A 26,371-nucleotide genomic window follows, 5' to 3' on the forward strand; every position below is an offset into this window, starting at 1 on the left:
GTACAGAATTCAAAATATGTTCTCGTTTATTTCATTTGAAACTAGACTCAACAAGCTTTAATTACATAATTTATTCAGCTTCTAATTCATCTCCCACAATTTATGGTGATTTTCCAAAGTCACATTACTGCTGCTGTCCCAAGCAGATTTATTACCAAATTCACTCTTTCACACAGAACTTGCATGCATGTTATTTAAACATGTATATCACCAATCAATCATCACATATCTATGATTTTACTTAAGTATAATCTCCATTTCATCATTTTAAAGCACAACATGTTAGCCAATTTTTCCCTTTAGCATCTAAGGCATATGCATGTTCATTTGTTTGGCTCAACTTCACCTATCTTCCATTTTTCATCAAAAGAACATGAAACAACAACCATTTCCTTCATTTTAATTCATGACCAAATGCTCACAATACAACCAAAAACCAAAATATGCTTCAAGAGTTAAGGTAGAATCAAGAAGAACTCATGAACCTCAAAATAGAAGCAAGTTACCAAGAACTTACCTTCAATTTCCCTCCTCCTAATGACCGAATACTCAAGAGCTTTCTCCTCTCCTTTCTCTTCTCTAACTTTCAGCTATGATGAACAAAGATGGACAAAACTTTGTTCTTTTCACCCCTTTTTCTTTTAATAAAACTTCATATTCCATCCACTTAATTCTTTAATATAAAAGACATGAAATTCTTATCATGAAACATTTACCTAACCCATTATCATGAAACATTTACCTAACCCATTATCATGGAACATTTACCTAACCTATTATCATGGAACATTTACCTAACCTATTATCAATTTGTATCAATTTGTACCATAAATTATGGATATCAAGTGTACATTTTGTCTACAACAACATGATGGCTGGCCACTTCATGTAAAATGGGAGGTTTGTCATGCAAATCCTCCTATTTTGCACTCCTATTTATTTGGCCACTTCAATTTAGCCTATAGCATTTTCAAACATTTTCACATAGGTCCTATTTCATAATTTCACTCCCTTTTTCTTATGGAACAAAAATTAACTAAAATTACTGGGTTCTATCTTAAGCTTGGGCCTTCTAGAGGCCCACTAACATAATTAAACCTATGCCAACATTCACAGGATTCCTGAAAATTGGGGCTTTACAACCTTCCCTTCCTGCATAAGTACACAACCAAGTCCATTCATGGACGCATCACTGTAAATCACAAACTCCTTACCTGGTTCTGGTTGTCCTAAAACAGGAGCTTTAGTCAACAATGCTTTTAACTTGTCAAAACTCTGTTGACATTTCTCAGTCCATTCAAACTTGACATCCTTTCGCAGCAATCATGTCAGTGGGGTAGCTATCATGGAAAATCCCTCTACAAATCGTCTATAATATCTGGCAAGACCACGAAAACTTCTAACTCCTTTGGCCTTTTGGATGTAGCCTGGAATGACCTGCTCATCTGTCTCTTCCTTGTATCTTGTGTCTCTGTCTCAACTTTGCCTTTTCTTTTTAACAGCTCCTCGCCTTATGTGCTCTCTCAACTAAAATAACGAACTCTTTTATTTCTAGGACACCCACTGACAGTCGGATATTATCATTTAACCCATCCTCAAACCTTTTACACATGATAGCCTCTGTGGACACACATTCTCGAGCATATTTACTAAGCCTGACAAATTGGCGCTCATAATCGGTCACTGTCATATTACCTTGTGTCAATTCTAGGAATTCCTTTCTCTTCTGGTCAATAAACCTCTGACTGATGTACTTTTTACGAAATTCCTCCTGAAAGTAATCCCAAGTGACCCTCTTCTTTGGTACAATTGATACAAGTGTCTTCCACCAGTGGTAGGCTGAGTCTCTAAGAAGTGATACTACACATTTCATACATTCCTCGGGTGTACAAGATAATTCGTCAAAGACTCGATAGTATTTTCTAACCAAAATTTCGCTCTTTCGCATCATCATCTTTTGTTGCTCGAACTCTTCGCCTTTGTTTCTCGATTCTATCAACTGGTGACTTTTCTCTTATCACTGTACCTGTGACTGGGAGAGCTTGAGCTACATGTGTAGCTTGAGAATCATGAGGGGGTGGAGGTCTAACTGCCAGATTTGTACGAACGAACTCGGCAAACCAATCATTCAAAGCTTGGAAGAGAGCTTCTCGAGTCACTCCTCCCTGATCAACTGTTACTGGCCTATTCTCAGATGGCGCTGCCCCTTCCGCAGGAGCAGGCACATTACTTTCTACATCATCATCACCAGCTCGCTCGGGATCCATTACTATAAAACAAAATATTTAAAAATCGTCAGGAGTCGTCACACTATCAAAATACATGTATGGCATGTATAGCTAGACTTTTACTCACACTAACTATTCCGAGAACCGACTAAACCTGCTCTGATACCAATAAATGTAATGCCCCCATGTCCAAAATCATCACCGGAGTCAAGCTTGAGGTTTTACTAAACTTATCTTACCTTTTAAACAACTCTAAACCACTTATTTTAATTTTCGGAATAAACTATTTTTCTGCGTCATGGTTGCTTAAAAATTCATTTCTCGAGTTTCAAAACTCGAAATTAAGATCCGTAAATTTTTCCTGAAACTAGACTCATATATATATCTACTAATGTTTTTATAGAATTTTTGACTTAGCCAATTAGTACAGTTTATTAGTTAAATTTACCCCTGTTTCAGAATTTGACTGCACTGACCTCTACTTACTACGAACCTCTTTTCTCCCTGTAAAAAATTCATATGACTATACCATTTGTTTCTATTAAAACTAGATTCAATAAGGATTCTAAAAATATGAATTAAACCACATAATTATTTTTTTAAAATTTATGGTGAATTTCCAAATTTGGAACAGGGGATCAAGAAATCGCTCTGGCCCTATTTCACTAAAACTCAGATATCTTATAAAATACAAAACCTTTACCTGTTTTCCTTATTTCATATGAAAATAGACACAATGAGCATTAATTTCATATATTATTCACCATCAAACCATGTCTCTACAATTTTTTTTTGTGATTTTTCAAAGTCATGTTATTTCTAATACTTGAATCCGTTTTTAAGTTACTTTCACATTTTTCATAGTTTTCATGTGATAGTTACTACTTAATCATACGTACTATTAAACATGTATATCATCAACCATTCTATTAGCTAATCACTAGCAAGTATTTACATATCATTCATTGATCATATCATATCAAAAGAAACCAAGTTCCTATACATGCCATACACAAAAAGAAACGTCTAACTATACCAATGTGATTTCTTCAATAGTGTGATCGGGTCTCCGATGTTTCCTTCGATCCCCAAGTGGCTTGCTAAAAACTGTAAGAAAAAGAAAATAAAGAGAGTAAGCACTAGGCTTAGTAAGCTTACAAGCAAATAAATTACAACATTCAATATAATGAATAATTATACATAATGTCACCTAGCCTCATAAACTTTCTTTACTTCTCATTTTCTACCTTCTTCTTTACTCACTTACCTTCTTTCTTACCTGACCTTTCACTATTCATAAATATAATCTACCTTCTCTTTTGCTGATAATTTACTGTAATTTAACATGTACAATGACCCGTTGAACCACTCGGAATACTAAGGATACTAGGGCCGTTCCTGTCTATCAATATCCTGCCAATGCCATGTCTTCGACATGGACTTACATGAATTATTCCTATCTCCAATGCCATATATATATATAATATGGGCTTACATGGCACATTCCTATCTCCAAAGCCATATAACTGATATGGACTTACATGGCTCATTTCTGTCCTGTCCTGTCCTGTCAACCCCAATATCCTAACATTCCTAAGGTTCAAACGGGGCTTCTTAATGCTTTTTCTCTGTCACTTCGCCTTTAATTCATTTTAAATATTCAAATAAAATAAGTATATAAATGCTGGAAATTGACAATAATAATGTAAAATAAAAGAATATTGCATTTATTTACTGTAAACTTACCTCGATACAAAATGTGACAAACTTTACAATTTAGTCCTTTACTTTTTCTTTTCCCCGATCTACTCCCGAATTTCGCTTTTCTTGATCTATAATAGCAAAATTAACTTATTTAATATTCACATTTATCAAAATAGCCCTTGACCCAAACTTTGGCAAAATTACATTTTTGCCCCTAAACTTTCACATATTTGCACTTTTTCCCTAAGGCTCGTAATTTAAACTTCATCCTATTTTCTTATGTTTTATGACATGATGATCATTTTTCCCTTCTATGACAACATCAAATTCACACTCTAACATGTACTTATGACTATTAGGTATTTTTACCGATTAAGCCCTTTTACTCGTTTTTACCTAAAACCGAGTAGCACAAGTTGTCTAACATACTCTAAGACCTTATATCATATCATGAAACATCAAAATAAACACTTTTCACCTATGGGTATTTTTCCAAATATGAACCCTAACTTAAATTATTGCTAGCATAAGCTTTATCGAGCTACCGGGACTCCGAAAACGTAAAGAACATTAAAAACAGGGCTTGGAATCACTTACTATGGAGCTTGAAAGCTTGAAACAAACCCTAGATATTGAGAACCCTTGAAATTTCGTGCTAATGAAGAAGATGATGAATTTTGTGTTATTTTTCCCTTTTTATTTCATTTAATATCCAAATGACCAAAATGCCCTTCCTTATTAAACTTTCAAAAATTCCATCCATGTCCTATTTTTCCCATGAACTTAGAAATTGGTAAAATTGTTATTTAAACCCTCCTAATTAATATTCCAAAGCAATTTCATACTAAAAACTTCTAGAATGCAAGTTTTGCAAATTATTCGATTTAGTCCCTAATCTCAACTTAAGTACTTTATGCATAGAATTTCATCACGAAATTTTCATGCAATCATGAAATCATATCATGAACCTCAAAATAATAATAAAATAAATTTTTCTACCTCAAATTTGTGGTTTCGCAACCACTGTTTCGTATAGGCCCTATTTCGGGATGTTACATTTCTCCCCCCTTTAGGGATTTCCGTCCCCGAAAATCTTACCTGTGAAGAGATTTGGGTACTGTTTTTGCATAGCCTCTTCGGGTTCCCATGTAGCCTCGTCTACCCTATGTCTATTCCATAGTACTTTCACAAGTGCAATACTTTTGTTCCTTAATTGCTTTATCTCTCGAGCTAGAATCTTTACCGGTTCTTCACCGTAAGTCATGTCTGGCTGAATCTCAACCTCTGTCTAAGAAATCACATGAGACGGATCTGAATGATAATGACGTAGCATAGACACATGAAATACATTATGAATCTTCTCTAACTTAATTGGCAAAGCTAACCGATATGCTAATGGTCCGACTCTCTCAATCACTTCAAACGGTCCAATAAAACGTGGACTTAGTTTGCCTTTCTTGCCAAATCTGAGAACTTTCTTCCACGGGGATACTTTCAAAAAAACTTTGTCACCAACTTGATACTCAATCTCTTTTCTCTTCAAATCTGCATACGACTTTTGTCTGTCTGAAGCTGCTTTCAAGCAATATCTGATGATTTTTACTTTCTCTTTTGTTTCCTAAACTAGATCAACCCCGTAAATCTGATTTTCCTTAAGCTCTGTCAAATACAAAGGTGTGCGACATTTACGTCCATACAAAGCTTCATAAGGTGCCATCTTCAAACTCGACTGATAACTATTATTGTAGGCAAACTCTACTAATGGTAAATATTTTTCCCAACTGCCTTGAAATTCTAGTACACAACATCTAAGCATATCTTCAAGTACCTGAATAACTCTCTCTGACTGACCATCGGTTTAAGGATGGAAAGCTGTACTAAAACTCAACTTAGTGCCCAAATCCTCCTGTAATTTCTTCCAAAATCTTGAAGTAAATCTTGGATCTCTGTCTGAAATGATCGATAATGGTACCTCGTGTAGTCTGACTATCTCTGAAATATACAACTCGACCAACTTGTCAAGTGAATAATCCATACAAATTGGGATAAAATGAGCCGACTTGATTCAGGCTGAAATAACACGGGTGCTTCACTCAATAAAGCTTTCAATTTGTCAAAACTTTGCTGACATTTATCAAACTACTCAAATTTCACATCTTTTTGCAACAGACGAGTCATCGGAGAAGCTATCATTGAGAACCTTTTAACAAACCTTCGATAATACCCAACTAATCCAAAAAACTTCTAACTTCAGACACATTCTTTGGTGGTTTCCAATTAACAATAGTTGAAATTTTGTTTGAATCCACCAGAATACCTTCTGCAGATACTATATATCCAAGGAAACCAACTTCCCGTAGCCAAAATTCACATTTACTAAATTTGGCATACAATTGTTTCTCACGCAATGTTTGCAGCACTATTCTCAAATGATTAGCATGTTCATTTTCATCTTAGGAATATACTAGAATATCATCAATAAATACCACTACAAACCTATCTAGATACGGTATGGAGATTTTGTTCATCAAATCCATAAATATTGCAGGTGCACTTGCCAAACCAAACGAAATCACAAGAAATTCATAATGCCTGTACCTGGTTCTGAAAGCTATTTTTGGAACATCTAATTGTTTCACCCGTAGCTAATAATAGCCAGAACGGAGATCAATCTTTTAAAATGTAGTCGCACCTTTCAATTGGTCAAACTGGTTATTAATACGAGGCAATGAATACTTGTTCTTTATTGTGACTTTGTTGAGCTGCCTGTTATCAATCCCCATTCTCAATAATCCATCTTTCTTCTTTACAAACAAAACCGGTGTACGCTATGGTGAAAAACTGGGTCGAGCAAAGCCTCTATCAATCAATTCTTGCAATTGTGCTTTCAGTTCTTTCAATTCGGTAGGAGCCATTCTGTAGGTAGCTATAGATATCGGTGTTGTCCCTGGAACAAGGTCTATAGAGAACTCTACTTCTCTAACTGGTAGTAGGCCAGAAAATTTTTCTGAAAATACATTAGGAAATTCACAAACAACCAGTACTGACTGAATCTTCGACTTAGATACTTTAGTATCCAAAACAACTATGCTTTCAATTCTTTCAATTCAGTAGGAACCATTCTATAGGGTGCTATGGATATCGATGTTGTCCCTGGAACAAGGTCTATAGAGAACTCCACTTCTCTAACTGGGGGTAAACTAGCTAATTCTTCTGGAAGTACATTAGGAAATTCACAAACAATCTGTGCTGACTGAAACTTCAACTCAGATACTTTAGTATCCAAAACAACTGTTCTTTCAATCTGATAAGAGCCATTTTGTACGGTGCTATGGATATCGGTGTTGTCCCCGGAATAAGGTCTGTAGAGAACTCTACTTCTCTAACTGGTGGCAAACCAGGTAATTCTTCCGGAAATACATCAAGAAATTCACAAACAACTGGCACTGACTGAATTTTTGACTCAGATACTTTAGTATCCAAAACAACTATGCTTCCAATTCTTTCAATTCTGTAGGGTCCATTCTGTAGGGTGCTATAGGTATCGATGTTGTCCTCAAAACAAGGTCTATAGAGAACTCCACTTCTCTAACTAGTGGCAAATCAAGTAATTCTTCCAGAAATACATCAGGAAATTTACAAACAACCGGCAGTGACTGAATCTTCGACTTAGATACTTTAGTATCCAAAACAACTGTGCTTTCAATTATTTCAATTCGGGAGGAGCCATTCTGTAGGTTGCTATAGACATCAGTGTTGTCCCCGGAACAAGGTCTATAGAAAACTTCACTTCTCTAACTGGTGGTAAACTAGATAATTTTTTCAGAAATACATTAGGAAATTCACAAACAACCAGCACTGACTAAATCTTCGACTCAGATACTTTAGTATCCAAAACAACCGTGCTTTCAATTCTTTCAATTCGGTAGAAGCCAGTCTATAAGGTGTTATGGATATCAATGTTGTCCTCGGAACAAGGTTTATAGAGAACTCCACTTCTCTAACTGGTGGTAAACCAGGTAATTCTTCTGGAAATACATTAAGAAATTCACAAATAATCGGCACTGACTGAATCTTAGACTTAGATACTTTAGTATCCAAAACAACTATGTTTTCAATTCTTTCAATTCGAAAGGATTCATTTTGTAGGGTGCTATGGATATCAGTGTTGTCCTCGGAACAAGGTCTATAGAGAACTCCACTTTTCTAGCTGGTGGTAAACCAGGTAATTCTTCCGGAAATACATCAGGAAGTTCACAAACAACCGACACTGACTGAATCTTCGACTCAGATACTTTAGTATCCAAAACATATGCAAGATAAGCATCACACCCTTTTTTGATATATTTTCATGCTGAAATTGCTGAAATCACATTAGGTAACCCATCCAGTTTATCAGATTCAACATGGAGTAACTCACCATTCTGACATTTCAACACAATATGTTTCTGTTTACAATTTACCACTGTATCATGCTGAGTTAGCTAATCCATTCCTAAAATCACATCAAAGTCATCAAAGGGAAACAACATTAGATCAGTCGAAAAGCAGTAACCTTTTACCATACAATTTTTACAAATTTTATCCACCATAACATACTGGCCCCAGGGGTTTGAGACTTTAACCACAAATTTAGTAAATTCAATAGGTAAATTTTTAACAGACACTAAATTTATGCATATATATGAATGTGTGGAACTAGGATCAATCAAAGCAGTAATATCAGTATCAAGAAGAGAAAATGTACCAGTAATGACATCCGGTGCGGAAGCATTTTCTCTAGCACGAATAGCATATGCCTTTGCCGGTGCTCATGCTTCAGATTTAACTGTTGAATCCTTTGTAGTACCTCGGCTACCACTGACATTGCTAGGGTGATGGGGTGATCTACCTCTTGATCCAGGATTACTCAGCTTCGAAGTTTGATTAGTATCTTTTTCAATCCTTTCTGGTCAATCTTTGAGGAAATGATCAAGATAACTACATCGGTAACAGGCCCCACTTCTCAAACGAAACTCTCTAAAATGAAATTTATTACAATGTTTACACCTCAATTTGGGGTTATCGACACTTCCCACACTTGTTACAGATGAAGACGAAGATCTCAGGTTAGAACGTTGATAGCCTCACTCTTTCTCAGAATATCCCGTAAAGGTGGTAGAACGATCACGGTACTTCTTTGATTTCTTTGAAGCAAATGATTGTGATTTTCCCATAAATCTTTACCAGAAATCTGAATTTCTCTCTCTACTTACTTCTTTTCTTTACTTAATTCCTTGGCTTTGTGTGCTCGATCAGCCAAAACCACATTCAAAATGTTTACACATATCAGCCTCAGTCAAGACCCATTCTCTGGCATACTTGCTTAACCGAACAAATTCCCGCTCATATTTAGATATAGACATGTTTCCCTATTTAAGTTCTAAAATTTCTTTCTTTTTCTGATCCAGAAATCTTTGACTGATATACTTCTTTCTAAATTCAGTTTGGAAGAATTCCCAAGTAACATTTTCTTTTGGTACCACAAAAGTTATGGTAATCCACTAATGATAAGTTGTGTCTTTCAGTAAAGATATTGCACATTTTAAACACTCAACTAATGTACATGATAATTCATCTAAAACTATGATGGTATTTTCCAACCAAAACTCAACCCTCTCTGGATAATCATCGGTAGTAGCACTAAATTCCTCTGCCCCATACTTACGGATTTTATCCACTAGAGGCTTATCAATTCTAACATGTTCAGCACCCTGTGACATCTCTGGAATTGGTTGAGGAGCAGGTGGGGGAGGTTGTTGTACAGCAGGACTTGTTCTCAAATATTCAGTGAACCACTAATTCATCATTTGAAAGAAGGCTCTTTTTTCTTCATCGCCTCGGCCCTCAGATACGGGCCTTCTACTACTAGTAGATACAACTTCTTGAACAGAAGCTTGAGCAGTGCTCTCAGCTTCCTCGAATTTAGCTCTAGCTTGGTTGGGTGACATAACTATATGAAAAACACATTTAAAAATGGTCAGGAGATATCAAACTATCAAAAATTATATAATGACATGTATAGCTAAACTCATACTTGCTACGTTAGTCCGAGAATAAATTAAACCGTAGCTCTAATACCAATAAATGTAACACCCCTAACTCGGATCTGTCTCCAGAGTAGGGTTGCAGAGCGTTATTGGAGTTACAGTTCAATTACAATTAATTTATGTCATTTATTATTCATTTCCAAATATCGATCACAATCAATCATAATGTCCCTTATATGGGTCCTCGAGGCCCACAATATATATTAAAATCGTGTCAGGACTAAACCGAAATCACAGAAATTTTTTTGCAAAATCTTAAAATTTTTCTTAAGTGCAGGTGACACACGCCCGTGTGGCCAGGTCATGTGAGGACATGCCCGTGTCCCGCGGCATGTGGGCATTCGATGTGAGGCACACGATCGTGTCCCAACCTGTGTCCTTACCCATGTAACTCTCTGACTTGGGTCACAAGGTCATCCACACGCTTGTGTGTTAGGCCGTGTGGTCAATTTAATTTTCACAAATTAGGTGCAGGTTTCACACGGCCTAGAGCTAAGACACACACCCGTGTTCTTTGACGTGTATCACACACGGCTGAGACACAAGCCCGTGTCTTTACCTGTGTGCCTAATTCTAAACATTCTATTTCTCAATTTTAAGATGCAGGGGACACACGGCAAATCTATATGCCTATGTGTTAGGCCGTGTGTCACAAATGGTCAAGATACACGCTCGTGTGTCTACCAGTGTGGACAAAATAAAGCCATTTTCTAGCTTTATTTCTCACCCAAATTTGCCAAAAACCTATACCAATAATTGCAAACATATACCAGCCAATTCAAACATTATAACTAAGCCAATTCTAACATCTAACATCATATATCATCATATGCAATCATGTTTATAATTTTACCTTTTATAGACATATATGTTTAACATAATTCAATCAAATTATACTAAACACATATGTAATTATCATAATATACCCTTATAAATATACCAAATCAATCCATTACTAGCCATTCCAATGGCTAGATTATAAACAACCATTTACATACCAAAATTAGCAAAGTTAGTGTATACATGTCATTATACCAAAATAAGTTTACTATTTATACCAAGATGAGATAGTAGATCGTGTAATGATGCTCTTACCGATCTCCAACCTTTGCAAGCTATCGAGCACTATAAAATAGAGGAAAGAAAACCTAGTAAGCAATTAATGCTTAATAAGTTTGTATAATAGGAATTAAACTTACCAATCACATTCATTACAATAAGCGTACAATAGCATGCTTTCCAACAAATTGGTAATTTGCCTAATCACTTACACTCAAATAAGCAAGTTAGTCACATAAATCACATGTACATCAAATAACCATGAATGAGCTCATCATGCTACACTCTTTCAGGTATTCAGAAGTATTCAGGATATAACTCTTTCAATCTTATAATTTCTCCTATCAGAAGTTTTGTCTATTGAATTATTGAAATATCGATGGATACTCAGGTAGTACACACAAGGTGTACAAAACTGTAAACCGTCAATTAATAATCAGGGGTACCCATTAGGGCACATAATTAGGGAGCACACTCTCGAGTCACATATTAGGATGTTTAGATGGGCCGTGTTGTAATACACCTTACCCGAGTCCGAGGTCGGGACTGGGCACAAGGCGTTACCATACTTAACCATATGCATACAATCATTTTCGAGTCACTAAGACTTGTTCAAATTTAAAAACTTTTTCAAAATTTGTTTAAGCTCCTTATTACAGGCTTACGAGACCTCAAACATTCATTGGAAACCACTCGGAACCAACTCGTGTCTTTAAATCGACTGAATGATAATGACGATTGAAACAGGGCACACACCCATATGGAAGGGTACCACACCCGTATAGTCCTTGTGGCATGGCCGTGCTAATGACCCGTGTGACATACATGGCCTAAGCACCCAGGGACATGCCCGTGTCCCATACCCTATGAATTAAATTCTAAATTCGAACCTATAGAGGTTTTCACATGGCCTGACACACGCCCGTGTCTATGGCCGTGTCCTTCACATGGCCATGACACGCGCGTGTCCTAGCCCATGTCTAAAAACCTTAACATTCTATTTCTGACGTCAGCATCCAATTTAAGGCACACGGCCAAGGCACATGTCCGTAGCCAGAGGCCGTGTCCTACACATGGCTGGGACACACGGCCGTGTCCCTGCCTGTGTATTTACTACCATGTATTCTGACTTTTATATTTTACGCGCAGGGGACACGCGGCCGGACAACACCCTGACACACGGCCTAGACACACACCCGTGTGTCTACCTGTGTGGGAAAAAATAAGGCTATCTACTAAGCCTCTTTGCCACCCTTACTCACATAACCTACACAAATCAATCAACACTAATACAAGAATGATTCACATAACTAAAATAGCCACAATAGACAACATTCCCATATGCAATATACTTATCCATGAAAATAACATCTTTTATGTATATATATAACAAAATGAATATTAGCCCTCATTCAAGGCTTTCTACAAAATAAAGGATTTTAGCCCAAGCCAACACATTTGACCAATTCTCAATAACACAAAACATTAAAACCTAAGCCCTATACAGGCCATACTCAAAATAAATAATCTTACTATACCGAGTGCTTCGGTTGATAGTGTGATCGTTTGCTCCAACGTACGTTGGTCCTCGAGCTATTTAGGTGGGATTATAAGAAAATAGGAAAGAAAGGAAGTAAGCACAAAGTTTAGTAAGTTGCATGTAATTAATATAACAATAATTCTATCATTCATCAACATGCTCATGATACAAGAGAAGGCATAAGCACAACTTACTCATCACTATCCATTACAAATCATATAACATATTTTGAGCTCACATCTCATACATACTAAATCGGTACCTGTACCACTCACAACAAGGTTATACTTCTTTCATTAACTTACACCATAACTCTCACCGTTGAATGATTTGGAACACTACTGGATAATCAATAAGCCTCAAATATGGGGTAGAATGCCAATGCCATGTCCCAGGCATGGTCTTACATTGGCTCATATCTCAAGTCGATGCTATGTCCCAGACATGGTCTTACACTGACTATCGTCATCGAGGCCGACGCCATTTCCCAAACATGGTCTTACACTAGCTCTCACATATCCGTACCGATGCCATCTCCCAGACATGGTCTTACACTGACACATCTCATAGCCGATGCATGTCCCAGACATGTCTTAAACTGGCTTACGTCTCGAGGCCGATGCATGTCCTAGACAGGTAACTCCGAAGAGTTATTATCATAGAGCACCGGATAAGGTAACAGAGAGTTCAAGCGAGCCATGTCAGAAAGCTCATAAAATCCTATATCAAGATGCTCATGTAGAGCTTTATTTATGTCCGCATTATATGCTGGATAACAATCGATCGAATCATGTAATAGGATGCTCACAAAGAGCTGCGGTAGTGTACAATACATGCAAAATCACTACCGATCAGGATGCTCGTAGGAACTATATAACAAGATGCTCGAGAAGGCTTTTTAACAAGATGCTTGTCAGAGCTATATTCTGTCCGTGATATATCCAGGACCATATTCAATATGGGAAATCACATATATCCATCAAAATTCATCATTCAGCGGAACTTAACTCCATGAAAATTCATCATTCAAATAGAACTTGTCATTTGTCAAGTAATATCGAGCATGTGATTTATTTCATACTTTAAACATTTAGATAATTCACCCAAATACAACATTGAATTCGAACATATTAGCATACACAAATAAGTTACACGAACTTACCTCGACACTTGTTTGTGTATGAAAATCTACTAATCCAAAACGTTTTCTTTTCCTCGATCTAGTTTCGAATTTGAGTTATCCGGATCTATATAAATGAATTTAATCATCAATTTCTCACATTTCATATTCAATTACATTCAATTCACATCCTAGGTAAAATTACCTTTTTGTCCCTATACTTTTCATAAATTTCAATTTCGTACCTAGGCTCAAAAAATGAAATTCATGCAATTTAATCCTTATTCCAAGCCTAACCGATTTTTACATGTCTTAATAAAAACCCATGAATTTCTTAAAAATTAGAATTTTTCCATGGGTTTTACAATTTTTCAATTTAGTCCCTAAATCACAATTTCATGAAAATTCTCTTTGTAAAAGTTGTTTATCTATTAACAACCTTTCATTTTCTACCGTAAATTTCAAAATTTCAGCATATTCATCCATGAAAAAATTTCTATACTTTGATATCTTTTCAAATTAATCTCCAAAATAGATAAATTAAGTTATCCCGATCTAAAAAATATAAAAATTACTAAAAACGGGACAAGAATACTTACCCAATTAAGCCAGGAAAGCTTGCTTTCTTTTTCCTAGGGTTTCCATGTATATTTTGGGAAAGAAGATGATATAAAATGATATTATTTCTTTTTAATTCATTTATCATCTTTTAATTATTTTAGTTTCCAATTTAGTCCTTGCTTTTTTCTAATTTCCCATGGATGAATCACCAAAAAAAGCTACTAACTTTTCTTTAATGGTCTAATTACCATATAAGAACCTCTTATTTTGAATTGATCCTTTTAAATACTAGAACTCAACTTTTGCATTTTATGCAATTTGGTCAGTTCCATAATTAAACACATAATCGGTAAAATTTTCTTATTAGAATTTTCATTTAACATTCCTATCATAATGTAGACCATGCAATAATATTAAAATAATTTTTTTTCTGGCTCGGATTTGTGGTCCTAAAACCAATATTTCAATTTCACTAAAAATGGATTGTTACAATATTGGTTAGTTGAATTAGGGTCTTGGAAATGGCATTTATAGGTGTGCTTGGATAATGTTTTGGTCCCTTGAAAGTGTGCATAATTGGATTGAATGTTTATGCATGAAATGGTTTTGAAATGGTTTGATTTGAGGTAAATTTTGAGTTCACACGGTTTGAGACACGGGCATGTGACTCAGCCATGTGAGGCATAAGGCCTGGCGACATGACTATGTGTCATCTAAGGATTTCAAAGGGTTCAAGTCAGTGAGTTACATGGCTTGGCACACGGGCATGTGACCCTACTTAGTGAGTTACACAAGTGAGGACATGAGTTGGAACATGGCTGTGTGTCCCCTATTTCGAAAGTTACACGGCCTGCGTTGATTCCACACAGCCGCGTGACCCCTTTTTCTAAAGTTTGCAAATTTTTCCTAAACTTTCCAATTTGTTTCAAATTGGTCTTGAATTGCTTCTAAGATATTTTTAGGGCCTTGCGGGTTTCAATTTAGGGACAATATGCATGTAAATGAATGACATATGATGTTATTAACATGTTGAATGACATGATGTTTAAATGTTTTCAATTGTACAGTAATGCTCTGTAACCCTAATCTGGCTACAGAGACGAGTTAGGAGTGTTATAGTTCGCCAAAGAATCTATCATCTCACAATCTTCTCCAAAACCATCCTGCAATTTTAGGCTGTCAAAAACCTTCATTTGTTGAAGTTGAACCTTGTGAACTACACAAGCACGATAAAACTTATTTTCCCATGCCATCTTCATTTAAAAAAATATGGGAGAAGAAAATTTTCTAAATAGAAGCAAATTTCTTAGTGTTTGTAGCTTAGAAGCAATTAATCTATAACTAGCTTCACTTTCAATGAACTATCTATTATTTCTTCATAAAAATAATTCTAAATTATTAGCTTCACATCATTGAATATAATTTTAATCCTAAACATATTGTAATTATATTTTAAGTCGAATTAATAATCCCAAGATGCAATAATAGTCGATATAATAAGTCATATCAATAAGTTAATCTAGGAAATTTATCTTGTATGAACATAAATTAAACATAAGTGAATCTTATGACAATATAAACTCCATTAAAGAATGTCAATTAATAAAATAACTTTTTCACAATTAAAATCTATACACTATTTGAATATTTTAAGCAAATAATTGAAATATAACTAAAATAACAAGTATTCGATCCTAAGTCACAAATTCATAATGTGATTCAATCATATTAATCCTGCATCAATCTTAGTTTATAAGAGCCCACATAAATCATATTTTTACAACACATACATACAAATCTCAATGAAATTTCAATCAAATTCATTATACAAGTATCGATAGTAACTCTAATTGATAATTTACCTTTGATAGCAAATAAAATAAACAAAAATTACAACAATCAATCAAAGAAACCACAGTTAAAAAAATCAATGAATCTTAAATTAAATAAATTTAATTAGAAGTTAGCCCCACAAATTGCAACTAATTATATTAAAATGAAACTTAATAATCTTTGAAAATAAGACTAACTATTGCATCAATTCCATTAGAGAAATAACAATTAAGGCACCAACTTTTTGTGAATAATGAGCATCTATAAATTAAGGCAATTGTCTGAAATAAATTAGACCAATTGCAATTGATATAAGCAGTGGTGGAAAGCAGTCGATGATGGTATTTGGAGCAAAAATAATTGAGGGAGCAGAACACAAAGTGGCAAGGATTTGAAGGGATTTAAATTGATATGGGAAGGGTGCAAGAGGAGATAGACGACCAAAAAGAAAAACAATAAAAGAGAAGTTGAGAATTGAAATAATGATAAAAAATCAATCCCATAAGAAAAACAAAAATATACAGAAAAAGATTAAGAAAAATAATCAAATAATTATATAATATAAGGATTTCTGGTGGAAGGAAAAACAAATGGGAAGGCAAACAGAAAAAAATTGGGTTGTTTGAAAAATATGAAAACAAACTAAAAGAAAAATGGAAGAACAAAGATTAGGTGACAGAGATTCATAGAGCAAAAAGAAAGCAAAATAGAAAATGGGGTGAGTGGGAAACGTAGGCACAAAATTGGGAAAATTTATGGAAAACAAATAATTTTTATTATTGTATTATTATATATTTTTTAAGAGAATAAAATAAAATGAAAATTAAAACAAATTCAAACTACTCACAACTCCACTATCCGGTCCTCACCCAAACAAATTTTTCTTTAGAATTTAAAACAAAAACATAATTCTTACTTTACACACATAGGATTTGAACACATGATCAAAGGGTAAGCTAAAATCTTACCACTAAACTAATAAGATCATTCTTATCATTAATTGAGTGAAAATACTATTTATGCCAAATGATCAATGATAGGGGTTACAACAAAATTACTAAAAATTTAAGGGAAATGATTTGAACACAAGACCTCACACACACAAATTCTAACTTAGTAACCGAATACGAATCAACACCTCCTTTAGTATGCAATGTCATGTAAAACACAATCAAAACAAAACACAAATTAGTATCAGATAATGGTGATAAAATGCAAGCACATAAACGATAATTACAACACATATACGGGTAAATACTAAGGCTTGATGCGGCTCCACCCAAGGATAGCTCTTAAGGTTCACTATATATGGTTCGATTCTTGAGATAAGGTACCTGAACCAGCAGATTCCTCAATCCTCACCCATTATAGGCTCATATAGATCGAGTTCGGTTCAGGGGGATACATTTCCCTATGACCATGCGGAGATGAAAATCTCACGAAATCATAGGTACAGATGTACCCTGGAAGCAATCCACTAGCCCATGCAGAGGTGAAAACCTCACGAAAGCATAGTTTCTTACTCCCACTTAGAAGGTGTGACCACACCGGTCATGCAATGAAATGCAGTATTATTCTAAAAGCCTGACCCATGACAATCATACAATCAAATGCAATAGACAGAAATATGATTTTTCAAGACGGTAAATAATCAATTTTATGGCTAGATTCTCTCTTGTCCCCAGTGGAGTCGCCAAGCTATCGAAACCATCCTTAAATTTGAAAACAAAAACAGACGATCGACTTTGAAAACGAAATGTGGAGTCGCCACCAATCTTTTTTTGATGAGGTGTGATTGGATCACCAAGAAGTTTGGTCATTTTAATAAAACATTTTTGGCTTACTAAAACAATGATTTTGGTCTACAAAATTTGAAAAAATGGGTTCGGGAGTCGGTTACGTATGAGGAAGGATTAACACCCTCATTATGCCCAAAATTGGTACCAAATCGATTAGATACTGTCCTTATGTCTAAGATTTAAAAATGTTTTTGAAATGTGGTTCCTTTTAATAACATTTGAATAACCCGAGTTTGTCATCAAAATTCTCTTGCTTAAGAGGAATATAGCATCACATCCAGCACGAATCGACATGATCCTTTATGCCCTCGAAAACATGATAAATTTCGACTTCCAAAAGTTTATATGTTGAAAACTACAAAATGATGGCCAATTATTTAGTCTAATGAAAAAATTGAAACCCAGCACAGTAGGGCACGATTCTTCGAATTTCTAGACATCAGACATTGCCTTATTTTAGAATTTAGAGAATCATGAGTGAAATTCTAAAGGAATATTCGATTATTTTGAACAAACAGGAAATCGCAACCCAGCACGATAGGGCACGATTCCCCGAATTGCCAAACATCTTGTATTACCTTCGTTTTGAAGGGTTTTTAAAGATATGAGCGAAATTCCAAAGGAATATTTGATTGTTTTGAACAAACGGGAAATCGCAACCCAGCACGATAGGGCACGATTCTCGAATTGCCAAACATTGAGTATTGCCTTCGTTTTAGAGAATTTTTAAATGAATAATTATAGAAATAGCTTAAAACGCATTAATTTGACTTGAAATAAAACGAAATTAATCTTAAAGATTTGGACCTTATAAAACCTCATTTCGTAAACTAAGTGGAAAACAATGATATGGGACAATAAGCACATAAGCTACAATGCCAATTAACAAACTAAAAATTAAGTATAACTAACCTAAAAAATATAATTAAACTCACAAGCATGGATGAACAATGATTGGTTTAACGACATCAAAAATAAATGAATATGGTACAACCAATATACATAGTATACAAAACAATATGAACAAACTACAACCACAATAATTATTAAAGAAAAGATTATGAAGAAGGATAATTTGAACCAAATAATATATATAAACATGCTAAAGATGATGTGTTCATTTAAAGTTGACAAATGTACATGCATATAAAAATAGTATTTGAATGTGAAATTTTAAATCAAAACAATGTGTAGTAAAATGTGTTCTTAAAAAGTGACTTATGTACGTAATATATATATATATATATATATATATATATATATATATATATATATATATATAGAAAAATTTAAGAGAATTCATAAAATAATTTTAGCATGGGACTAAATATGTACATAGAACTAAATTATTATTTATTCATGAACAAATATACATGAAACATTTGAACAAGTGTTATATAAATATTTTAAATAATATAGTATAAAAATGAACTACAAAATGGTGGTTAAAAATATATAAAAGGTTATTGAAATAGCTCAACAAATATATAAAAATATTAAGCACTTTAAAGTAATAAATATTACAAATTACAAACTTTAATTAAAAATGTACATGTACAAATATATATAGAATATTTAAAGAAATATCATATAAATATCGAAATAACATGATAAAAAGAACCTCAAACTCATTGTACAAAGAAGACTATAGGTATAAAATCATGGATCTAATAATGTGTATAGATTAAATATATGTACCAATATATAAGTACAAAAATAATTTAAACCATATGTAAAACTTGTATACAAAACATATTAAAATAACAAAACATATGGGTTTAGTAATGTATAGATTAATATATATATATATATATATATACCAATGTTTATGTATGATATTTAAGTAATATATAAACCATGTAGTTTCCTTTTAAACAACAAATATATATATATATATATATATATATATATATATATATAAATATGTGAATAATTCAAAAATAGGCATATGTATGAACTAATATGATATTAATAATATACATAAAATAAAGTTAATTTTGTTATCAAATATGTATATATATATATATATATATATATATATATAATGGTGTATATATAAAACATTTATAAAAAATAGTATGCACAAATGTGAAAGTATGAGTACCAAAATTACGATAAATAAGTAAATAAATGATACAAATGATGCAACTTATACAAATTAAATAAACACGAAAAAAAACATGAAATGAATCTAAAAAGAAACCAAATTGAAATCAAATTAAAATAAAGAGGATAGTTTCAATAAAATAAACTGTTAAAATAAAAAGGAAGGACTAGCGCGCAACATGTGTGAATGCACAAGGACCAAATCTGGAAATAATCCAGACCCCAAAACGCAGCGCTTAGGCGCGGATCTATTTGCAACCATGCGCAAATTACAATTCCAAATTTTAAAAAAACAGAAACAAAACAAACTAGATGCAATTGACTGTGCATGCGAAAGGGGAGGACTTGGTGTGCAAATATCCCCTCACCGTACAAACGCGCAGATCCAGGGGCAAAGGATCGGGTAGGGTCGAATAGGCTCATGCGACGCCGTTTTGAGGCCGTGGGAACAAGCCTTAAACGACGTCGTTCGCTCACATATATAAAACCCCCTTTTTTAATCAGATACCCTCATTGATCCAAACCCTAGCCCCTTTTATTTCCTCCCTATTCGACCCTAAAACTGCCCTTCTAAGCGCCGATCTGCTCCTATCAACGGTGACGAACAGATTCGGGCTTCAAGGGGTGACAATTTCGACCATGGAATTCCTTCTATATTCTAATTTCAACGAAGTAGATGGAATCCATGGTACTTTTGCAAGGTAAAATCGCTATTTTATTTCGTTATACTAAAAAAACAAAGCGAAAAGAAAAAAAAAGGAAGCAGATTCGAAGAACCGAAATATAAGGTGCTTGAAATCACCTTTAAATGTTTTGATTGCTTTTTTTTTCTATTCAGTATGCGTATTGCCTCTGTGTGCGTCTATATTGCATAAAAAAAAGGAACCTTTACAATTGAAAATTAAGAGGGCTCTATAGCCGAAAAGAAAGAAAGAAAAAATAAAAATACAATTTTTCATCATTTCCTATTTGCTACTGCTCTGTTGCCGTTTTTCTTTGTCTTCTTTCGCAGGTACGAAGTGCATGGCGCGCGTATGGGGGCGTGGGCGTGGCGTGGCTGCTGAGGCACTGGAGCGTACGGCGCTGGAGGGTACCCTAGGGTTTCCGTTTGCTAAGGAATTTTAGGCCGTTTGGGCCTTGGGCGTTTGGGTCTAGGTTTGGGCTAGGGTATTAATTTGGGCTTTGGATTAGTTATTGGGCCAAAGTCTGTAAATAGACATTTAATGGACTGTTAACATTTATATTTAATTTTAATTTATTTTGTATTTTGGTTCTTCTTTGGGCCTGGCAAATTGGCCTGTTTATAGTGTGAATATTTCAAATTTGGTATGAAATTTAGGTGATATGGATAGTAGAGGGCCTTAGAAGGATGAAATTAAAATCAGTTTCGAAATTGAAGCTCAAATGTGAAAGTTATGACTATTTTGGTTTTAGGGACTAAATTGAATAAAATGAAAAGTTTTCAAGAATTTTTAAAAATAAAAATGTCATATGAATACAATTAGATGTTATAAGGTATTTAAGATTGATAATTGAGTTGAATTATTGTATAGATCAAGATTTAAATCAACCGAAGGATAATAGCAGAAAAGGAAAAAAATTGAATATTAGTCCTTGGCGCCTTATTTGTTGTCGTTTTTGTGAGTTAAGTTCTTATGGAACTTACTATGTTATTTTATACTATGTTTGAATTATATTTAATGCCTATTAGTTTAGATTAATTGTAATTTTGATAATTTTAGCATATATTGGACTAAATTGTAAAATATGAATGTATGACAAATACAAAATAGGTATATGGCAACGAATGGATGTGAATTGTTATTTGATTGAATGACATGTATATGATGATGTTATAAATTTTGAAATGGTAATTTTGGGAACTTAGAAAATGTTTTAGGGTAAAAAAAGAATCAGGTGTTTGATTAGGGATTTCATGATCGATGGCTTGAGATCCAACATGTGCTGCGGATTTTCTAAAGCTTGTGTAAGTAGCATCGAATCATTAATTATCAATGAGTTGATATCCAAAAAGTGTTACAGATTCTATGAAGCTTGTGTGAGCAACATCGAAATATCCTTTACTGATGGATTGAGATTCGGCATGAGTTGCAATTTCTTTGAAGCTTGTGTTAGTAACATCGGGTAAAGCTCGTACAGTAACCCTATTCTGAAGTTTGTGTGAGCAACCTAAATATGAAAATGGTAACTAAATGAAAATGAAATGGTTGAAAAGATTGAATATGAAACTAATAGTCGAGTTTACAAAATGAGTAAAGTTGAATAACATGATAAAAGTGATATGGTAGTACTTGTATATGAATTGAGAATTATAATCTTGTAGTGTTAATGAACTAATATCTTGGTTATTTTTTGAAATTATATATGAATGTATAGGATGCCAAAGGAATGCCATGTTATGTTTAAATGTGTTTCAATTACTTAAATTAGTTGTAATGTCAAGGTAAGTTGATTTTTTATATGGACTTACTAAGTATTCGTATGCTTAACCATTAATTTCTTTTCTCACTGTAGATTGTTGATTTGTAGAACGTGTTGGTTGGATCAACTCGAGGATCACACTATCCTATCATTGTCTTGGTAGTCTTTTGATCACTTTATTTGATTATGTGGCATGTATATAGGTGTTTATCTATATGTACATATATGCAATAGTACATATCTTGGTAATTTTTGTGTGTTTAATGATCAATGACGGAGCCAGAGAGGCTGGCAGGGGCCTCATTGTAACACCCCTAACCCATATTCATCGTCAGGATAGGGTTACGAAACATTACGTAAAATTCGTAACTTAAAACATTTGATTCAAAACATTTCATAAATCATCGCAATTATCAATCAATCACATTCATAATGTCCCTTATTCGAGCCCTCGAGGCCTTAGAAACATGTTAGAAACAATTCAGGACTAAATCAGAATCATATAGAATTTCATGGAAAAAGCTGAAACTTTTTCACACTGTAAGGGTCGCACGGCCATGTAACTCGCACGGCTGAGACACAAGCTCATGTCTCAGGCCATATGGACATTCGAATTAGGGACACACGGCCGTGTCCCAGCTCATGTCCGTGCTCATGTAACTCTCTGACTTGGATCACACAACCGAGCTGCACGCCCGTGTGCCAGGCCGTGTAACTCTCGAAATGGCCTCACACACCCGTATGCCAGGCTGTGTGCTAGGCCATGTAACTTTCTGACTTGCAACCCTTTGAAACCTACAAGGGACACACGACAATGTTGTACGACTATGTGTCACACACAACTAAGACACACTCCCGTGTCTTAGACCGTGTGGACAAGAAATAAGTCATTTTCAAGCCAATTCTCTCACCCAAAACAAGTTCACACATTCAAGCCATTTGCACCTATATTCAAGCACTCAAAATGTACCTAAAACATGCATATAAAGCTAGATCAATATGGTATTTGTTCATACAACCAATATGCCAAAAGGCACCTCAATCACAACAACTAAACATGTTTAAACAATTGCATAATCTAGTCATTAACCAACCATACATTTCTAATCTAATTTCCTTACCAAATTTACCACCATGATCACATGCCAAAAGCACATTCAAGTATACCAAAATGGCCACTAAAACAGACATCAACTTGACCATTCCAACATCAACCATAAAAGCACAAAATGCCAAATTATCATCAACCATAAAAGCACATATATACATGCCAACATAACAACTAATTCATCAACCAAAATACCATATTTACAAGCTAAGCATAATGGCTATTTCAACAAGCACAAAACACCTATACAGGCCATTATAATCATGACTCAAACACATAAAAATCTATCGATATAGTCGATGGATAGTATGATAGGTCTCCGACGATCTTCCAACTCGAACGAGTTTCCAATTAACTATAAAACATAGAAAAAGAACACAAAGTAAGCATATAATGCTTAGTAAGTTTGTAATTATAAAAAATGTTTACCATTTTAATGCATAAGCTTAAAAATAAATATGAATCAATCCAACACAAGCTTGGCACAAGCCTAAGCATCACTAACAACACAAATTAGTGCTTAATCACGTAACAATATCATCACATGATAAGATAGATTTCATAAACATAATTCATATGAACTCATACGTTCCATAATTATGAATATACATACTTTATAACTTTCCATAATATCAAAGTACATTTCATTGAAAGCTTACTGAAGCTTACACAAAGTATACTAAACGATGGTCGAAACTATCCCTTTTCAAATTCAATGGTCGTCACCATCCCTTTTCATATTCCATGGTCTTCACCATCTCTTTTCATATTCGATGGGCGTTGATACGTCGTTGGATTTTTCTGTCGAGACATAATATGATAATGTAACATGATAGCATTTAAAACAACAATTTAAAACGCTATTTAAATGTATGAGCTTACCTCGACGATAAAACATAGACACAGAGTCGATTAATTCGAAGCCTTATCTTTGGCCCGATCTAAAGACGTATGAGGTCTATCTTGATCTAAATGAATAAATTCAACTTGTTTAATAACCATTCTATTCAATTCAATCTAATTTCATATTTTTGAAAAATTATGCTTTTGCCCCTATTATTTTAATTTCATTGCAATTTAGTCCTTAAGCTCGTAAAATGAAATGCATGCAAATTCATCCTTAACCCAAGCTAGCCAAATTTCACATGCATTCATAGAAACTCATACATTTCATTATTTCATAATTTTCACCAGACATTTTACAAAATTTACAAATCAATCCCTAATTGACATTTTCAACCAAAATCGCTTTATAAAAGTTGTTTATCTAGTAGCATAGATTCATTTTCTTTCATCAAACATTAAAAAAAAAAAACTTAAACACATTCATGGAAAAATCCTAATCTTTTAACAATTTTTCAAATTAGTCCCTGGGCTAGCTAGATTAAGTTACAACAATTCCAAAACCATAGAAATCATTAAAAATGGGACAAAAACACACTTACATGCACAAGGTAACCGAGCCGAACCTTTAAAGCACTAAAAATGTGTTTTTCTTCAATATTTCAGTGGAAGAAACCAAATTAGAAGATGATGCCATCTTTTACTATATTTTATTTTAAGTTATTTATTAAATTACAAGTTTACTCTTATTAATTAACCATTTAAAACACATATAAAATGTCCATAAAAGTCCACTATCAATATTAATGGTCTATTTACCATTTAAGTCCTCTTAATTTTTAATTCTATAGTTATTTTATACCTTTAGCTACTAGAACTCTATTTTTCTCATTTTACAATTTGGTCCTTTTCATCGAATTAAGCATACAAACGATAAAATTTATTAACAAAATTTTTATACGATAATACTAACATGCTTTAAACATTGAAATAATAATAAAATAATTATTCTCACATCGGATTTGTGGTCCTGAAATCACTTTTCTGATTTCACTGAAAACGGCCTGTTACACTCGCCCCCTAAAATGGAAAATTTTACATTTAGGCCCTTTATAATTTATAAAATTTTAAATTAGCAATACTAAAATTGCACTTTGTCCCCCACAAAAAAATAAAAAAAATATTTGATAATTTAAAAATTATAAAGATATAGACTATTAAAATGGTGAAATTGCATTTTTACTATCGTAAAAATATACAATTTAATTCCGCCCCCCAAAATTTTCTGGATTCAACACTATTAATGATTACATTGAATGATTTATAATCAAGTTAGTAGGTTTGGTATATTTTGTTGTGATATGGTGCCAAATTGTGGCATATTTGTTTTGATGATATTAAGATTGAGTAATTAAATGCTGATGCATGTTTTGAAATGATTTTAAGGAACGTTTAAGTGTGCTTTAAGGCACCATTTGGTAGATTATGGTTTGGGCATGAAATGGGCACCAAAACAGGAGTTTTTGACATATTTGGCAATAGGGTATTGATACCTGGATATTGGTATTGATACTAGAATAAGTATGAGTGCTTTATAAATGATGTATTGGTACTATATTCTAGGTATCGATACTATAGATCTTTGGTCTTCTAAAACATCAAAGTTAAAAATAATATCGGTAAAAATAATATCGGTACCTTTTCAAAAGTATCAATACTTTTTTATGGAAATTTTAAAAATTTTATAATTTGGTCTTATTTCATATTTAGTTTAGCAAATGAGCTTTCGTAAGCTCGATTGGGTTTCAGAAAAAAAAAAAGTTTAATTAGTATATAATAATTGTATTATTGAAATGTTTGATTGTTTAAATGATTTATTTACAGTGTTTTTCTTCTATGGTTGCTCTGAAAATGACTGTAGCATCCCGTAACTAGGACC

The sequence above is a fragment of the Gossypium arboreum genome, chromosome 11, assembly GCF_025698485.1.
Source record: "Gossypium arboreum isolate Shixiya-1 chromosome 11, ASM2569848v2, whole genome shotgun sequence".
NCBI lineage: Eukaryota > Viridiplantae > Streptophyta > Magnoliopsida > Malvales > Malvaceae > Gossypium > Gossypium arboreum.